Raw genomic sequence first — 16,120 nt, forward strand, 5'->3', positions numbered from 1 at the left:
ATATAAAGAGCGTGTTCTGGGCTCTCCGTGGACATAAAAAATATCGGTGTAACCCAAGTAGATCGCCAGTAATTAATTGTCAAAGTTCGTCAACAACTGACCGAGGAGGCGTTTTTGACATTTTTACAGAAAAAAAGCAAACGGCCTAAAATTATTTCATGGTATTGGAGCCTTTTAAATGTGTCCACAGAGTGCTTCAAAAAAGATAATATAATGTGGACTGAAAATCCATGGCGGGAGATCAAGCGAAACATCCGACCCACGACGGGTGTGAAAAACACTGCTTTTCGCCCCGGCCTCTTTAAAAATTCATAAGTCGAGAACAAAAAATCCGACGAACTTGCGGTTTGTGTCGACTGCGGTTTTAGAAACGGCGCCATAACATATATTTTTTTCATCGAAATTAAAAATTCGACCCTTTTTGCCTGCACGATTTGAGATGAAACTACCCATATATATATTGTAAACTAACGTTGGTTTGAAAAAGATATTTATAAAGAAGAGATGAGTAATGTCGTTATTGAAAGCATGCCCTTAGAGGATGACAGTTAAACAAGTAGCAATACTAACAAACTTCCGTAGAGCAACTTTCTCCGTTGGTAAAAATGGCGATAAACAGTCATGTCCGATGTGGTTTTCGTCGAAAAATCGTTTGATGAATCCCGCCGGTCGCATACGCGTGATTGTGTGCGCTTTTCTTTTTAGCCCATCATTTTCTAATAAATATATCTCATCAAGCGATCCACGCATACGTGAAGCCGCCATAGTGTTACTTCATAAGAGGCAGACCAGCGTCGCTAGATCATAGTCAACTATCAAGATTCTCAGAAAACCGGGTTCCTTTTCTTGGCGCGTCCGCTCGGTGGCGCTGAATACGCTGTCATCCCGGATGGACGCATAGAGTTATTACAATAAACGCTAGAGGCTCAGCTGGCACTAGTGTGCTGTTGCATTTTGAAGCAGACAGCAAGCAGTCAGAAATTGACTTCCGGTAATGCATTCTTATAGGCAAAAGCGAGTGCATTTTCTCTCTGCGCTCGATTAGAAGAGCAAATTTCACGAATAATTTGTACGTACTAGGCACTTTGGAACATTTCTCAGTCATGCAGACGAAATAATTAGTCAGTTACAGTATTTTTATTAGACATTCGGGGTATGAAAAACGGTGTTAAAACCGCTTCGTACGTGTATTTATGTGCAGGGCGGACACTGTTAGCGCGAACACGGCGTCGACGCTTTCCAGCATGGGGGATATACGTGCCAAAGGTACGAAGGACATGAGGAAAACCAAGAGAGACGGCAAGCACTACGCAGTAACACTGGATAAGTAACTCCTCGTGCATGCAGACGATCAAAATTTATTGAAAGCCACGAAATATTGCCAGATTTGCAATAAATAAGCACTGCTTTATTCTTTCTGTTCATGAATATGTGCGAAGGTGCTTGTTCTGTTTTCAAATCATCACCCGCACGCTCCAAATCTTTGCAAATAGGGGGAGCCAGAGAGCAGGTGCCCGATAAAAACTGCCCGACATAGGAAATATAAAAAAAGACACACCTTTCGTAGCTCACGTGCTTTATTTTTTTGCGTTCGAATGTTTCTTTAACCGATCTTAAAGTTGCACGACGGGGTCATTTTCATCCAATGACAGGACGCCGAAATGCTAGCAAACCTTGAGCACACTCTACATTCCTTTCGATCGTTAGTTTGCTTAAAATCGTCGCTCGTTTTCACATACCTTCCTTGAAACAGAGGTTTGGGCCTAAAATAGAGCGAAGTTTAACATCGTTAGTGGTAAAGAAAAATGCTCTAACTAAAGCAATTACACTTTCACAATACTAATAAAGGTACGTAATATGCAGTACAACCGAAATGGCAAAAGTTATTCATGTTATTTTCCGGTCAAGAGACAACATTAACGCGCGTTTTCACATAGGAATGCACAGGGAGGCTGGAAATGTAGACTGCATGCTGTCTGCTTCAATTTGCAACCGGAAGTTTCGTAGACACTAGCACCAGCTGAGCCTCTAGCGGTTATTGTAATAACTCTATGGTTGAACGGGCAGAAGCGACGGAACCGATGGAAATTTAGATGTGCACTGCCTGCGGTAGAAAGTAATTTCCTAGTGTTCTTTTTTTCTGTCTAAACATAACGTTTAAGAAAAACTTCGAATAAAATGATTGTTCGCCGTCGGTTATGGGAGGGGTGCCGCTGTTGGCGCCAATGTCGCCATCCGCCCGTACCTGCTCGCGTGCGTGCAACCAGGAAGTGCAGCTTTCGAACAACGCTCTTCTGGCCAGCTTATCAGCTGCTGGATCATAGAGCGTTGGGTGGCAATGTCCGAGATGGCTAGCGCCGGCTCATGCTCTGCACGCTGTTGTTGGTCGTTTAGAAAGGCGCACATGTTTAGAAAAGTGCACACGTTCTACGCAAGCTTCAGCGCCAGAAAGCTTCATAGAAGACACTTTACAAGACAACCGCAACTTATTATTATCCATGGCATGTCTTTGTTGCAATTCTAGCTCATATTTTACTCTTAATATTATTGTCGTGCTCTTTCAAAGTTTTATAAAAGTTCGCCTATGAGCAGAATGCTTACACTTTCAGCTAGACTGTAATTAGAGACGTTCATTTTTGTGTTGGCAACAGAAATCGTAGCTCTTACACCGAAGGCATGGCAATATAGTTTGTCGGACAATGGAAATATAAATTTTCCGTCAGAATATTTCTATATTTTTATAAAACCCTGAAATAAGAATACCTCAATTTGAGCTTTGATCTGCTGAGAATAAATTTAAAAAAAAATTCAGTGTACACCCAAGTTGCTAGGGTGCAGATACCTCGAGCACCCGTATAAACAATGAGGTACACTAAACGTGCATCAAAGTATACTTGGAATATAGCACGTATGCTTAATACCCTAATTTATATGCTTTAAATGTATATATATATGTGTTTCGTAAAGTGTTTTAATGTGTTGCATTTGCCAGTGGTCTTTGCCTCTCTTCTGTCTTTCCGCAGTTGCTGGCTCTCAAGAGACTCCGGTGTTGTGTGGAGCTTCGCAGGACCGGTTGCTGTCATCATAATGGTAACTGGCAAAGCCCGTGATGTAATTTATTTGATTTCTTGAAATTTAACTTAGTTTATAAACTATTTTTGAATTGGAATCGGCAAAGGAATGTATGTACGCGTGCATGCTTCGCGATGAGAGCTTGAATGCCTATTCTAAATGCCTATACCAAATGAGTGTTCACCAGTTATGTATACTTAGACCAAATGTGAGTAAAGCTGTTTTTTTGAACGTGAATATACGTTAGCATCTATATTCTACTCACTGGAAAATTATTACTCGTGTGTGAATTATATTTGGTATAGAAGCGTATTTGCATAATCTTTCTTTGACTCTGTACTCAATATATTCGTGATGTTTAATTGTATAATTTGTTTGGGGAGGGGGGATTCACTCAAGCTGATTTTGCAGTTTTTTTCCGCTCTCGTCTGTCGCTTCGATGCAAAATAAACGTGTTATTATTAACGCTGAGGTGCTGATAGTGTCTGCTCTGATGTTAGAATGCTGGGATGCATGAATGTTATAGCTGTACATTTTTCTGAATGCTGCATGCATAATTTTGCTGCGCTACATCTTTATTTGACACGTTTAAAGTTCGATCCTATTGCTTGAAACTATATTAGTACATCTGATGCACATTCAGTGCGTACAGTGATGCCCCGTGCGCATAGTTTGTGACAGATAGTTTGACCAAGACATTTTTATGACTATAAATTACGTCCTCAAGTTTTATCCACCAGAAGGCTGCCATACTATCTAAGGTTTTCTAAACAATATTTCACAGTTTTACACGCTCCGAGTTTTTTTCCATATCGAATAATAATATAGCAGCTCTTACTAATAGAAGCATTTTTACTTTTACATTCAGAATACATATGTGCAAACAATAATAGCATAAATCTAGATGTGTGTAAACTATTTCAGGCGTACAAAGTTCAGTTTTCCAGTTATGCCAGTTTTAAGGACAAGATTATGAGATTTGTTTTACTTGCTCAGGAGTGCGTTTCTGCTTCTGCTTGACTGTGAGCTTAATTTTTATACGAATTTCATTATGTTTACTTGAGCACATTCACGATGTGTAGTAACTTTGGGCCAGATCGCTGGCGGTTGTTTATGGGCACGGAAATGAATACTTGACGACGTAAGAGTCAGGCATTCACTGATTTTCTTAGTATCAGGACAGCTGTCCTCTCTGGTCAACATCGGGACTTAGTTTCAAGAAGCTTCCATTGGGAGTTTCAGACTCGAACTAAGATAACTTAATAAAATCGAACAGACACGAACACAATCGGCACAAGAACGGGACATATATAATTTTCCAGGGTTGGAATTTTCCACAGCCATATTTACTAATTTGAATGCTTCCGACCTCATGTTTTAATTGTTCCTTTCACGGCGCAAAATCCGACTGAATCTGGGCCACGAGGCATCCACTGGTGAAATAAATAAATTAAACATGAGAAAATCCGGCTGTTTACGCATGATTTACCTAAATATAATCCAATTTGGCTTCGAATACTCGAAGAAGTAGCACATCGTGCAGCTTTGCACAAGTTATTTAATTTAAAAATTAGGTTGGTAAGGTAAGAAAGTTCAAACAACGTCAGTGGACAGATTTAGGTTTTTGATTCTTCAAAGAGAGTTTTTTTACGTTCCTAATATATCCCACCGACGTCAACTCACTGTTAAATTGGGTGAAAAAGAACTTTAGCTCCCAAATATTCGGCATAAATTAAGACTCCAAGTTGTTGGAAGACCAAAAGAAGTCATTCAAGCTTAGTTGATAAATGTTAGCGCCTTTTGTTGTCTGCTTATGGCAGCCGCAGCGTTAAATGGTACACATCATGTCTCAAATGGCAGCCAGGCTTTTTAAACCGATTGCAAAAATAGGATTTTAAGGTATCGCGCTGTGATTTCGTGCAGCGTTGGTGCATTTATTTCTATAAAATTTGCAAAGACCAAAATTATCTCAGGAAAAAGTCGTAACTCCCAGAAACGAAGCGAAGCCACCTTTCCACAAAGAATAGGGCGACCTATTGTTTGAAGACCGGTGGCTTCGCTGCGTTTCCATTGAAGTTAAGCCTTTTTTTTTACTTTTTTTTTCAGGTAAGTTCGCTTTTTGCAAATTTTGTTGAAATCATGCACAGCCTGTGGGCGGCACTGCACTAAATCTTAGCGCAATAGGTTAAGAAATCAATTTTTCAGGTCGATTTAAAGAACCGTGTCGCCATTTAAGGCACCCCGTAGATAAAATGCGCGCTCATTTTTTAAATAAGTACTGCTAAATTTAGAGGCGTTCTAACCTTGGTTACAGCAGTTAATATTGTAAAGCAAAAAAAAAAAAGAAACTTTATCTTCATATAATTAGCGTTTTTTCTTACACTGTGTACAGTATTTGCAAGATTAAAATTTTAAGAAGAAATGGAATCCTAATGTTTTGCTCTTCGACGTTTTCATAGAACGCAATTCAAAAGTTGGAAATCAACTTTAATGGCAAAGAAGGCTCCCCGCAAACTGCATAACTCTTATGCGCCTGGGTTGATAACAGTGAAGCATTAACAAGCTTTCGCATTCTGCACTAGTGCACTTTAGAAGATGGAAAATAAATATTATTTTCATTTGTCAAACCCTTAACGTCACATTGAAATTAGTTTCACCTGATTGCCGAGCTTCCAAAACTGCCTATTTCTCAATTAATTTCCAAACGGTTATGGCGGTACAAGAAGAAGCTTGCCGACGCGACGCACGTGCCCAGGGTTGCGTGCGGGGGCCCACATTGTTCGCAGAAGCGCATTCCTCTTGGCATTAGACGGTACCAAATCTTCCTTATAACACGGAAGGATTCCAAAATCACTTGACGTTAACACTGATCGAACAGGCTCTAGTGGTCTGCTGCCGCGTTCAGATTGTGGAGGCATCCTGGTTTCGCCCTTGAAGTCGAGACTTGAAAACCATTACAAAAATGTCAAGTGTATTAAGAAATGAGGCGAAAAATCAGAGTCCAACTTGGGCTTTGTTGAAACAAATTTGTCTTTTGATTGCATTTGTTTTCAGATAAATTGCTTCGTCATGAATTGTTGAGCTTGAAACATTCTGAGACAGCAATTATGATGTATGAAAGCATCATTGTTTTTGTTTTCGAAGATCAGTTAACCAAATTATTGATATTAAGCGATTGTTAAAACACAATATTTGAAAATTGTATAGCGCTAGAATGCTGACACGAGATGTATTCTAGAAAGTTTCAGGATACGCCAAGTATTATTCTAAGGTTGCCATTGTTTAATTTTTCTTTCAGGTCAACGTGGCCGTACTGCTTTTTACAATCCGAACAACCTGTCGCTTGTCTAAGCAGCCTACCTCAGGCATCAGGTTGGAAACGGCAAGGTAAGGTGCTTTTCCACTATAATACACACTTTCAGAAACATGTACGCTACAAAATGCTATGTCTACATTTGAACTACAGTACAATATTTTACCGCTCAGAGAGCAGTAAAATATTGTACTCCACTGATCACACACACACACACAAAAAAAAAGATATTCGTCTACCTTATGTGTGATATCTTAAAGTGCAAAAGTAAAACACGTGAACAAGCTTCTCGCTATTCATGCAGAAAATAAAATGGATCAACTCCACGTGCAGATTGAATACATGAGAGCAGAAGAAAATAATAATGAATATTGCACTGAAGCAAACACGCAATGGAGACTACAACTGCCAAACGAACCATCCATATATGCGAAGAGCCTCTAAAAAAACTGAAAGGATACGTGCGCAGAAATATGTTTTTTCACATGCTATTTAAAAATACCCGTTCTACTTTTTGGTACACCAGATTTACCATATATCGTGCCATATCAAAACAATTGCTCAAGCGTGGTAAACGACGTCATCTTGACGGTGCAGAAAATAGCTTGAATCGTTGACGCGAAACGTCCTGGAGGTTTGCTCTACCACTCAAACTACCATTACCGCGAAGCAACTCAGGTAGTTTGTTTGTGTGATGATTTAGTGAACACTCTTACTTATCGTTCACCGCCTCTTAAGGTTTTGAATACTTTGGTCGACTATTTTAATAAGTGTTAATTTAGCTCCCACTAGTCGATCCAACCTGACGACGATAAAATAAGCTGCCATGACTGCTTGCCTTCCGTGTGAGTAAATAATGTTTAAATTGCGGAAGCCATTAGAAATTCGAGACAGACGTTTTCGAGCGGTGTCGATGCTATACTTTGTTTTATTATCAAGTGATCGGGTGAACTGTTTATTCTTATTAAAACACAGGTTTATTATTTCGCTTTGTGCAGACGTTTTTTTCATCGCTTAAGTTCGCATTTTCAAGAGGGGTGATGCCTCGGTTGTTAAGAATTTTCCACCTGTTTCCCTGCTTTGTGGGTTTTTGAAGGTCTTCGAGATTGTTGTAGAAACCCGGTTGTTCTTTTATTTCCGCCAAAAATCAACCCCGTTCCAACAGGGCTTCCTGACTGGTCGGTCTCTCTAACTAATTTATGTACGTTTTTATTTTAGCCCTCTAGTTGTTAAAAATAGGGGACAAGTTGATCAAATCTGCTTTGATATGACAAAAGCTTTTCTCAAGGTTAGTCATATATTGCTCTTGCAATAATTGATTTTTATGGTTTATCTCGAGAGTTATCTACACGGCTCTAGAGTTATCTGTCACCGCGATCGAACTCTGTCCGTGTTGCTGACAGTTAATCTGATAGTTATTCATCCACGTCTGGTGTTTAACAAGGATCAATCCTGGGACATACTTTTTTTATTTTTATAAGTTATATATTGTCTTGTGTCCAAAGTGCTCACTCTACTGCAGAGTGTGTTAACCTACAGCGTGATATGTCTTCTATTTACAGTGGTGTGAACATATTTTATTATTTAATCCTGCAAAAACAAAGAAGCATATTTGTGCCGACGTCATGGGCTTTTCCAGTTTACCTATAATTTTCATCTCATGCCAATTCAACGTGTATTTTATGCGAAAGATCTTCGAGTGTTCTTTGATAGGGCCTTGCCTTTTAGAAATCATTAATATTTTGTGCCTCAATGCTTATTACACGTTTTCAAAACCTTAATTAGGTCTCAATTGGAATATGCTTCAATAATATGCGACTCAATATCTAAAACACAGGGCTTGAACATCGAACATGTTTAGAAAAGTCTGATTCGTGTCGCTGCATGATAGATATTTGGAACGGCGTTTTTATTATGATTATGAGTCCATACAAAAAAGCATTTTAATGCGAAAGCAATAACTGTCCCATGGAGCGGAGCCGAGGACGTCTGTAACCGAGAACAACGCGAGGAGCCGGCAGCGTCTGTGAACGCGAAAAAACTAAAGAAATTTTAGGGAGCCGGGGGCTTCTGTAAGCAAGGAGAAACGCAAAAGAAACTCCTAGCGAAGCGGCTTCTAGATAGCCGTTGACTGGGACGCGTCATGATTGAAGACTCCAAAAATCCCCAGACATCCCCCAAAAACCACCCCGTGGAACATCCTCCCCAATATCCAGGTAGAGCCTATCCCAAGAAACATGGACCTCGAAAGAAACAAAAAGCGCCGAGAACTCAGAGCACGAGCCCTTACACAACGAGTACTCACACTAAAACAAGGAGGAGCTCGCGTCTACTTCACAGATGCGAGCCTTCAAACCGACACCAACACTGGAACGATTGCCTACCACTCCGAACACCACGAACATGCTTTGCAATGCACTAAGTTACTAACCCACCCGCCATCGATGACTTAAAGGAATACGCCATTGCCATAGCAATTGAGCATGCTTGCACCGAACCCTACACACACCACCCAACCTTTATATTTTCAGACTCACAGCCACCTTCAAAACAAAGTGAATGTTTACACTCGAAACTACCTCGCCCCAATATTGCATCAACACCCCTACCATCATTTTCGTTTAGTGTGGGTGCCAGGCCATGTTTCAATGGAGGGCATTGCAAAAGCCAATGCGCTGACCCGAGTTCCCGTTCCCGGACCCTCCATTGGCTGGTCTAGCCCATACTCTCCCAAAACCACAGAGAGCTCTCGATAAACACAACTGCCGCACACTGTTGCAGGAGCACCGTAGGAACCGACAAACGCTGCCCCCTCCTCCCGCCCATTTCAGCCGCGCAGACGCCGTACTTATCCGGCAGGCGCAGACGCATTCACTGCCATCACATCACGTCCTACAAAGAATTCACCGGCGACCCAGCCACCCCCATTGTCAATGTTGTGACACCTACCCCTGGCCGCGTCACACATATTGGGCGTGCCCCCTTTACCCCCCTCATCCCCCCCTTCCCCCCGAAATTACCTCCTGGGAGGAGTGGCTGGCGCCACCCTTAGACATCGCCGAGCAGACTCTTCAAGCCCTCGCGGCTCATGCCAAGACTGTCTCGGCACAAGTGCTTCAGGAGTACGAGGTCCTGACCGCATCACCCCACCCCTAGGAGACCTGGACCAGGGCTTCCTGAGTACAAATAAAGTTCATTTATTCATTCCAAGGATCTCACCCCACAGAGAAGCCCTCTTCCTGGCTCTCCGCCGGCCCGCACGCCAGGAAGGTGCGCGCTCGGCCGTCGTTCTCGGGTCAGCCGACGCCGTAAAGGGGGCGGGGGGCTGCGGTTGCTTCTTTTTATATTTCGGCGCCAAGGAACGTGGCGGCGCTTCAGGCATACGCATATATCGTAGGCGGCCGCAACCTCGGCAGTAGTGAAACGTGGCCGTCCACGTCCGTACACCTCAGACAAACTAAGGGAGCAGCAGAAGAACGACATTCATGATTTCGCATTCACAACTCATAACAAGTGATCAAGTATCCTCAACATGTTTTTTTCTTTTTTTTATAGACACTAGTCTCACAGAAGTACTACATATAATTTTGTATATTTTGATAAGGTTGTTTTTGTGTCATTCACTTGCCGCCATTGCTTAGCAAAGTAAATTTTCATCTTAACTTCCATCATACCAGATGTCTTGTACGCTTTGACGATCATTAACCGTGTGGCATTTCACCGCTTACCCGGACTGGGCCATTATATAACAGAAATGATCAAACTATGCTAAATGAATATTTGTCTGAGATCAATGTATCGTGAACTGGCAAATGTTATTAAACCTAGACAATACAGTCTGTATGACGATCACTCATAAACGACAGCCGCTAGAATATGTGTATATGCTGCTCGGAAAAGCACTAACCCGAATACTACAAATTAAGTACCTTGGTCTTACCACACCTGCAAACCCAAGTTGGACACTGCACGTTAACAATATAGAGTCGAAAAGCTAATAAAAGTCTAGGATACATCAGGCGCTCTCTTAAACTCGCTTTCTCAGAAACGAAACTCACAGCATACAAGATGCTAATAAGGCCTCTACTAGAATACGCAAGTGAAGTTTGGGACCGGCATGCTAACTACCTCATTTCAAATCTGGAGCCGGCATGCGTTACGTTTTGTTTCCTCTTGCTATAGTAGACAGCTGGACTCGGTGTCAGCTCTTTATAAAAGGCCGAGTCCACCCCTCTTTTAAGTGCGGAGGAAGCTGAAACGGCTTTATCTCTTTCATAACAAAATAAATAACCTGGTTCTTCTAAATAAGCAACAGTATATCCATGAGAGCATGTCGCGTAACCCGCAACACGCATACACTCGAAAAAAAGTTTGTGCTCCTACTTTCCCGCACAACACTCGGAAAGCCAATCAGCGCAACTTACGGAGGCAGCTCAGCGAATGACGATGCCGAAACATATGTTTAGACCAAAAAACGCAGTCTGAGAGGAGACATTAAGCAATGCAAAGCGTCACGCTTGCATTGCTTAATGTCACAACTCAGACTGCGTTTTTATATACTTTCTTTTATATATACTCAGACTGCGTTTTTATATACAAATATATACGTTCTTTGCTAGGGATGGAATTTTTAAACGCGCTGCTTCCCCGGGTGCACCAAGCTACTTCCCCTCAGCTCGCTCGGACACTGTCAGAACAAACTTTAATATATTTCGTTCATCCTTAAGCTGAGACTGCATCCAAAGCTACAACCGCGAGAGCACCAAATTGCAGCTTTGAAAAGTCCTCTTGCGGAACGCGCGCTAGCGCTAGGAAGACACGTTTTAAAGCTAAAAGTGCGGACTAGCTTGCACTTTCAGCTTCGAGTGCAGTCTCAGCTTAGGGGTGAACGGAATATAAAAACGTTGCGTACAACGGTCTTGTTGTTCTCTTTGTTTGCCTTGAACGATGTTTGTACTGCACGAGCAAGCGGGAGCGTAATAGAGGTTGAAGGTTCGGAATTCAATTTGATTCAATTTGTGAACTTTGTTACGCTCGTAGTCTAAGTGAGAAGGAGTCTAGAGGTTTTTTCGCGACTCAGGGGACAATCACAAGCCAGTAGACACGGACAAGAGCAAAAACCTCGCTTGTCCGTGTCTACTCGCTTGTGATTGTCCCCTGTGTCGCGCAAAAGCCTCTAGACTGCATCATGAACCAACTAGGCCAACAAAAACTTTTAAGTGAGAAGGAGTATTCGCGACTCCAGTGACCTATGGGGTCACATCTATCAAGAGAATATGGCGGTCTAAAACAGGTCGTTCCGCGCCATGTGCCATCTCAACGCGAGACCCTCGGGTTTCAGCAGGGAAGAATAGGGCTCAACGCGACACACGCATAGCACGTTACCGGGAAATGCGAACGGCCGATTTACTGCAAGCTGTTGGGTGGAACCCACTTGCCTTACGGTGAGAGGTGGCCTCCCTACGACTGCTGACCAACCTTTTGATTCTGAACTCAAGCCAGTTTGGCATTGTGCTCCCTTTAAGGAAAAATCGGACCGGTTCATTGCAGCCTATCTTAGACAGAACTGAGAGGCATCGCCAGTCTTTTGTTGTGAGGACTGTGACGCACTGGCGATCATTGCCACCTAGCTTCACCCTGTGCCCACCCACGGCACGAGGCGAAGTGAAGGACTTCTGCCATAGAGTAACTAGCCATCTCCGTCATTCGCTCACATAGCCTTTGTGCAAGTATCCAATTGTTGTTGTCTTGTGTTTTTTTTTTTTGTTTTTTTTTTAACTTGTATTTGTCCAAAGTATTTTGTTGCTTTTGCTTTCCCTTCCCCCCCTCCCCCCCCCCCCCCCCCCTTTAGTTTGGGTGTTTGCAGACCAACTGGTATGGGCCTTCGGCCTTTCTGCTGTACTCCCGAGTCTCCTGAGCCAAATAAATGAAATGAAATGAAATGAAATGGTTGGGAACGCGTCAGAACGGCACCTCGTCAAAACAGCACAGCGACGAAACAGCACGCGTCAAGACAGCACGCGACAAAACAGCATGGCATCAAAAGAAAAGAGCGACGGAAGAGGACCTGCCAAAACGGCTCTCGGCAAACCAGCACACAAACAAAACGGCGTCCACGTAAATGCGTGTTGTGTGTTCGCTGTAGGACACATCGTTAGCAACGCACGCCTATATAAGTCCATGCCGCTAAAGTGTGCAGCAGAATATGTGTATTGCCATTACATTATCTTATCAACCGTTATATGAATTCGTATTATTGCCTCCGCCGTTATATGTTATCACCTACTGAGAGCTTTAGTGCATGTACAGTAGTTGAAACCTTTCCACCACAAGTCAGTGAAGCTAAATTTCTTACCGTACTTTTAACGGCTGATATAGGTTGTTAATCTTCTAACGTTTTACATCAATAACAATGCAGCATCCGCTAAGCGATTTGCAGATAGCCAGATACAAGTCAAGAACGCGCTGAACAAGCAGGACCACGTGCCCATCCACGGCATCAAATATCTCTGCGAACAACCAGGAAATGCAGTAGCCACAGAGAGTTATGTGACGTATGGGGTGTGGAGTACAAAGACCTTGGCGTGGCCCAGGGAACGCCAAGAGAAAGCACTCCATGGCTGGGACTGTTCAGATAAAAGTGTACTTTTTCCTGTCTCCAGTCGGTCTTGTCCATGTTGTGGGTGAGCAGTATGCACCGATTCCGATAAACGTCAGCGCGACGTGCGCCTCGGTAAAAAAATATTAGTGCGTGGCGGAACACTGGCTGGCTGTAATAGGAGCGGTGGAGTAGGTTGGGGCACATTCTAAGCTTCTGTATTATAGTAAAATTGAAACTACCTTGACGTATGCATAACAAATACCGATACTCGTCATATTACAGCAGGTGCAATCATGTGTGATATTAGTGACCATCTTCCAATCTTTTGCCTAGAGTCCTCCTCTGCTAGAGAAAATAACAAAGACATAGAGACGTTTTGGCATCGCACCATTAATGAGGAAACGCTAAGAACTTTCGGCTGCCCTATGTAAGAGGAAACGTGGGATGACGTTTATGCTGAGTGCAATCCTAGAAATGCCTATAGAATATTCCTGATGAAAGTCAGACAGTACTATAATGCAGCTTTCCCTCTTCAGGAACGTAGAGTGAAATGTAAAAAATTGAGAAAGCCTTGGATGACTAGAGACCTGTATGGAAGAATAAGGCAAAAAAATGCCAAGTATCATGCCTTCATTCAGCATCGTGATCCGCGGCTGCTTATCGAGTTCAAGAAATGCAGAAACAAACTTAATGCCGACCTAAAAAAAGCAAAATGCGAATACTATCAAAAAGAACTTCTACGCATACACAATGACCATAGAAAAGTGTGGGACACAGTAAACAAACTCACGAACAGGGAACAGGCACGATGTAATCTGAAAGAAATACTAATAGATAATAAACGTGTCACTGGGAAAGAACTTGGCGATGAAATGAATAGACATTTTATTAGCATGGGTGCGTACACTGGGAGGGCTTCCAACATAGATGACTGTATTGACGCGGGAAACCAAATTGGGTCGATTATGCTTACTCCAACGACACCATTTGAAATTGATAAAATAATCAGAAACCTAAAAAATGACGTCGCCGCTGGAGTAGATGAAATAAAAACCCTACCTATTAAGTACACTGTGACCATAGTTAGTCCAGTTCTATCGAATATAGTAAATAAGATGCTTCAGTCCGGTGATTTCCCTGACGAGCTAAAAATAGCCAGGGTCACTCCAGTGTATAAAGGAGGGGGTGAGACAAACATTAATAACTACAGACCTATCTCAGTTCTTCCAGTTTTTTCTAAAGTATTTGAGCGTGTCATTGCTGATAGATTAACATGTTTTTTTGAGAAGCATAATATAATAACGAAGTCCCAATACGGCTTTCAAAAGCAAAAATCGGCGGAGCTAGCGCTTCTTAACATAAAAGATAAACTAGTAGAAAATATTGAGAACAAATTATTTACTCTTGGTCTCTTCTTAGATTTAAGTAAAGCTTTTGATACTGTGCAGCACAATATTTTACTTAGAAAGCTTGAAATTTACGGTGCGCGCGGAGTAGCTCTAAAATTAATTGAAACGTATCTTGCGGATCGTTACCAATATGTACTAATAAACGGCGAATCGTCAAATCGACTTAAAATACAGCATGGTGTCCCTCAGGGGTCAATTTTAGGTCCACTTCTTTTTCTTATATATGTTAATAATATAACGTCTATATCCGGTTCCCCCGACCTTATAATGTATGCAGACGATACCAACGTATTCTTTTCTGGAGTGACGAAAAAATGCCTAGAAAATGCTGCAAATGTCTATCTATTGAAGCTATCCAACTGGTTACAAACAAATTCTTTAAAACTAAATACAATCAAAACTAAGTATATTATTTTAAGCCAATAAATAAACTAGACTGCAGCCCCATAAGCTTAAAATTTGAAGACACTGTGCTTGAGCAAGTGTCGGAACAAAACTTTCTTGGTGTATGGTTTACCGAGGACCTTTCATGGAACACTCACGTGAATTAGCTCAAAGGTGAATTATCTCGTGTTACGGGAAGTATATATAAAATACGAAACTTGCTGCCCACTTGGCTAAAACAGACGTTGTACTATTCTTTGGTCTACTCTAAAATCAGTTACGGTATCTTAGTTTGGGGGACGACGATCAATTCGAACTATGTCAAACTTATCACCTTGCAGAAGAGGATTCTTCGCATGTGCGAAAATTATAAAGGAGATATTAGAAACATAAGAACCCAACCTCTATTCATCAAATATAATATGCTTTAGGCAGACCAAATATACTATTTTAAACTCTTACAATGGATTCACAAACATAGAATATACTCCACACCAAAATCGAGTTTAGGTCCGTACCAACAACGAGACCCAAAACGAAGGATGCCTTCAATAAGAACCAATTATGGCCGCACTGCTTTGTCATATCAGATAACTAAGATGCTAAACAGAACAGACATGACTATAGATTATAATAAAACATTTTATGCCTTCAAAAAACAGTGCCGAAGCTTTCTCGTGGGCAGTGGTATGAGCTTCTCACTTGTGTGATATGTAGGGTAAGCTGTTATTTTTATTATGTATTTATATTTGACTACAAATATGGCTCTTGGCATATATTCGATCATTATTCATTTCTAGAGTAAATTGCTGCCATCAGCCCTATTTTAGGCTGTAACCTTCTTCTAACGTTTTATTCTTTTTTTATATTAGTGATATGATGCTTCTGTCATACGACGTTACATGTGTTATACGCCTCGAATCATGCTTGCTGTGTAACATGTTTTTGCTGGTTGTTTGATTGTGCCGTTTTTTTTTTTATTTTGTACAAGTCACAATGTTGAATGTTAAAATACCTGTTCCACTGTGCTTTTTTTAAATTTCTACTGAGTATACTTTTTGCTGATTATATTCATTGTACTGTTTACTGTTGAACTGTTGGGGGGGCAGAGACTTTGCCAGGCTTCACGCCTTTATCTCTGCCCCCTGGGCGGAAAAAAACCCGCCAAACAAATAAAGAAAAAAAACTCAATATGTTTTTATAATCTATTTTATTGCTCGCTTGCAAACACCTCGGCCACGATTTTTCCACGCCACCACATGCGTTGGTCTTGAGAAACAGTTGGTCATTATTCACTTTTTTCACAGCTACGTCCAGAAGGTGAATCATTTATTTATATTC

This window comes from Ixodes scapularis, unplaced genomic scaffold (assembly GCF_016920785.2).
Source record: "Ixodes scapularis isolate PalLabHiFi unplaced genomic scaffold, ASM1692078v2 ptg000925l_1__unscaffolded, whole genome shotgun sequence".
Lineage (NCBI taxonomy): Eukaryota > Metazoa > Arthropoda > Arachnida > Ixodida > Ixodidae > Ixodes > Ixodes scapularis.